The sequence below is a fragment of the Pundamilia nyererei genome, unplaced genomic scaffold (genome assembly GCF_000239375.1).
Source record: "Pundamilia nyererei isolate P.nyererei 1_Seehausen unplaced genomic scaffold, PunNye1.0 scaffold00250, whole genome shotgun sequence".
In the NCBI taxonomy this organism is placed as follows: domain Eukaryota; kingdom Metazoa; phylum Chordata; class Actinopteri; order Cichliformes; family Cichlidae; genus Pundamilia; species Pundamilia nyererei.
This window is the reverse complement of record NW_005187651.1, coordinates 223,358-228,060: the sequence shown is the minus strand read 5'-3', so window position 1 is coordinate 228,060 and position 4,703 is coordinate 223,358.

Below are 4,703 nucleotides of genomic sequence, written 5' to 3'. Positions count from 1 at the left end.
ACTGTCACATCGTTTATCAAGCGAGAGAAAGAGTGTGCTGTTAGACCAAATCTCTCCTCCGTCTGTCCTTTTTCACCCAAATACACTCACACATGGGTGACTGGTTGAGGGATTTGCAGAATGTGAGCTGGGTTTAAGCCACCTCGTTTGTCTTTTCATCTACGCACACGCCTGATGTTGACCTTGGCTCTGACCAGACCTGCTGCCGTGTGCCCGGAGTGACCTCACTTGCCAAGACCTTCCTGTCCAACTTAACAGATCCCCTTACATCTCACGGCAATGATGCCGAAAAAGAACAATGGGGGGAGAAAAGGGATGGTAGGGGGTAAAGCGAGATGAGAGACATGAAGAGACAACATTTTAGCTTGTAGGCCACAGGGAATGACAACAAACATGGGGGCTGGAGTGAAACGGGATCTGCGCAGGGAAGGTGGAGGAGCTGCTTTCTGTCAGTCAGCTTAATCTGGACCACCTCCTGCAGTAAAAAGGTTCATTACTCAAAGTGAAGAGGACGTCCTATATGTGTTTCATGTATTCCAGAATGATGATTTATGCCATTTCTTTGTTGGCCCTTCATTTTTTCTTATTAACAAAATTTCCTGCAAGCCAAAGATCATGAAGATGGTTTCAGAATGTTCATTTTACTTATTTTTAAGCATTCACAACAAACATTAGCAGAAAACAGGTAAATAAAAGATGCAGACCACATTTTCCATCGATTTTGTTCTAATTTATGTGCACAATAACAAATTAAGTTGGGTTTTTTTCTGTTTTATTGCAAATGTACATCCAGCATACTAACAATATATTGCCACACCTCCTTTGTAGAAGTTGTGCTATAGAAATGATGAGTTGAGATGAGAAACCCTTTATGTATCCCTTATTTGCTCAACGTGAAGTTTTGTTTTCATGAATCACTTCCACTATCATGCTACTCCCCACACTCCCCTCTCCCAAACATCACTTAGTGTAGTTTAATATCCAGATTCTCACAGCTCTGATATCTCTCACAATCCCATTTCAAATGATGTTCAGTCAAATAAAAGTGATTCTGAAAACATCAAATGTTCTCTCACTCTTACTTAAACATTTTTAATCTTATAATTGAGAAGCTAACAGGTCCAAATTAGCATCCAGACTCCTACCATAGAGCCATCTGATGGAAAACGTGAACAGCCCAGTTGGACCCACAGACCTCTGTGCTCCAAAATATGTAGATTCTGTTCAGATTTAATGATACAATTACAGATGAGCAATGTCATGTGACCTAATGAACCCATCTTAACAACTTCATATAAATGGTAAATGGTCTGTATTTGTATAGCGCTTTACTAGTCCCTAAGGACCCCAAAGCGCTTTACACATTCAGTCATCCACCCATTCACACACACATTCACACACACATTCACACGCATATTCACACAAACATTCACACACTGGTGATGGCAAGCTACATATAGTAGTTTGTTACGTAAGGTTTCATTTTCCATGGGCTGAAGGACTGCTGGCTTCTCTGCTTAGACTCCTGCCCCCATGCCCTGAACCCAGATAAACCACACTAAACAAATGGATGGATGAATGGATGGATGATGTTCCCACAATCTGTTCCACTATTGCATTACTTCTCAAACTTGGAACATGTTTTTTTTCATTCACCAAACCTCTCCAGTGGTTTAGCGCCATACAAATATTTTTTTTTATCTTTTTAAAACTTTGAATGGGTAATCCATGCTTTTATGCTTTTATTACATCCCAGCTGGACTATTGCAACTCCTTATATGTTGGAGTTAACCAGACCTGCCTTGCAAGACTGCAGTTGGTCGAAAATGCTGCAGCTTCTGAAAAGATGTGAACATATTTCCCCCATGCTTGCCCGTCTTCACTGGCTCCCTGTTCACTTCAAAATTGATTTAAAAAGGTTATTGTTGACTTACAAAGCCCTGAATGGACAGGCTCCTGGGTATTTAGCCTTATGCGCCCTCTAGATCTCTTAGATCAAATTATCTTTTGCTTTTAGCCATACCAAGGTCGAGGCTGGTTCACAGAGGCAATCGAGCGTTTGGGGTCGTAGTGCCTAAACTGTGGGATAATCTACCCTCACATCAGACAGGCTCCTACTGTCAATCTTTTTAAATCTTATCTTAAAACACCTTTTTTTTCTCACTGGCTTTTAATACAGTAGGAGAGTTATTTGGTATTTGATGTTTGTTACTAATATTATAAGTTACTTTACTAGTTATTTTGTATTTTTGTACAGCACTTTGGGCAACTTTGCTGTTATAATTAAATGTGTTATATAAATAAATAATAAATAATAAATGATAAATGATACAACTTTGATTTCAAAGAGGCTAGGACACTGTTAAAAGCATATAGTGCAGTGATTTGACAGACATTTAAACCCTGTGTATAACTAAAAATAGCACAGAGACAACAGATCATATGATAAACACAGAGGAGACCATTGCTTTGAAAGTGCTGTGTCTTCCTTGATGCTATCAGTTGATCAAAAACACGGAGATTCTTTTATCAGTTCGCAGGTCTTTACTACAGAGCCACACTGTTGGATTATGTGCAGAATGCATTTGCCGTTATTTTCCTGTAATAAACAAGAGCTTCTGTGGTGAAGATGTCCTCTGGCTGCCAGCTTGTGTATTTGAGGTGATGACACCATCACACATTACCTATGCCATGCTTATTAACCCACAACTCAAAACAACTTTTACATTTTAAGCTTGTATGTTCAAGAATTCCCACAAATAACATTTCTGTTAAACCAGTCCAAATATGTGCACCTCGTGCCTCCATCTATAAAACACCTAAGCAGCTGAAATGCAAGATTTACTTTCCATGGATTTCGCTTAGCTTTGTGTCCTGATGTCAAGCCAGATGGTCCCACTTCTCTTTAACCCATGGAGACTTGACAATGAAGATTTCCAGAAGAAAATGAATAAGAATTCTGATTTTGATTTGTGAGACCACAGAAAAGATTTCCACTTTACCACAGTCCATCATAGACGGGCTCTGACGAGCCAAAGCAGCCTCTGGATCTTGTCCATATATGGTTTTTCTTCACATGGTTGCAGGGCCTTAACTTGGCGCACCAAAATGTCAAGCAGCTAAAAATCCTGCATCGAGCAAGACTTGGAAAACAGTTTGCTTTTGAATCTCCAGCTTTTTCTCAAAGAACTCAGAAACCAGCCAAATGAATTTCACATTGTAAAGCACATTTCAGGGAGTTTTGTGGTTTTTGTTTTTCCGTATTATCAACATGAATGTTTTTATACTGTAAGCAAAAGGAGAGAAAAAAAACATACCTCATGTTATAATACAGACTTATGATTACTGAGAGAGATAACAGTGTGTGGAGGTGGAAGAGCCAGTAGGATCACACCTCGAATTACTGAACTTCTGGTACCATTCCCTCGTGAGCATGAGTTGAACAGTATTGTACTGCAGAAAGTAGTGTGTTGCTACAAAACTGGTGAGAAAAAGGCAATTAACAATGGAAGAGAGACAGACCATCACAACACTTAAAAATAGGTGGTAGGTGTTTCCTACAGAGAAATAAGTCTGTTTCCTTTACCATCAAAAGACTCTCAGAAACTGGGCAAACTGACAGGAAGAGGTCTGGCAGACACAAAGCACAAATGAATCAGAGGACAAGTTTGTGAGAGTTAACAGCTTACGTGATAGGTCGCTCACAGGACAACAGCTTCAAGCACAGCTTAATAGTGGTCGTAGTAAACAAGTCTGTTTCAGCTGTGAAGAGAAGACTTCGAGCTGCATGTTTGGCAGCAAGAAAGCCATTGCTAAGACGTCAGAATAAGACAAAGAGGCTTGCCTGGGCCATGAAACACTGACACTGGACTACTGAAGACTAGAAAAAGGTCATATGGACTGATGAATGTGTGTTGAGTAGGCGAAAGAATGGTTCCACAGTGGGTGGCATCAACTGTCAACCATGGAGGAGGAAGTGTGATGGTCTGTGGCTGTTTTGCTGGATCCAGGGTTGGTGACTTGTACAGAGTGAGAGGGCCCTTGAACCAAAACAGCTACCAGAGCATTCTGCAGCACCATGGTATACCCTCTAGTATGTGCCTAGTTGTTCAGGGGTTCATCATACAGCAAGATAATGACCCAAAATGTAGCCCAAGCTGTCCCAGATCTACTTCAGGAAAAAAGAACAAGATGGGGCGCTTGAAACCATGAAGTGGCCAGCACAGTCCTCAGACCTAAACCCCATCGAGCTAGTTTAGGATGAACTGGACAAAAGAGTGAAAGCAAAGCAACCTAGGTGCCGCATGCTTATGGGAACTTCTGCAACAGATATGGGAAGAACTTTATGAACATTTCATTTCTATTGTCGAAAGAATGCCACGGGTGTGTTCAGCCGTTATATTTGCCTTTGATGAGTCAAAGGTTTAGAATACATCTAGGTCTAAGAAATTGATTCCATGATTTCTTTTCAACTGCAATTGCTTATTTGTGCAATGAGACATTAAACTGTATAATTTTCAATAGAAAAACTGGAAAAATTGGGGTGTTATAAAAGTTTGGACCAGTAGAGAGTGTGTGCGTGTATCAGTCAATACCAAAAGAGGGTATCTCTATCGATGAATAGTCTCCAGACTGTGCACATACTGAAGCGGAGTGTCGATGTTGTAATGTGAGGGTGAGGAAAAATAAGACCAGCAGACACA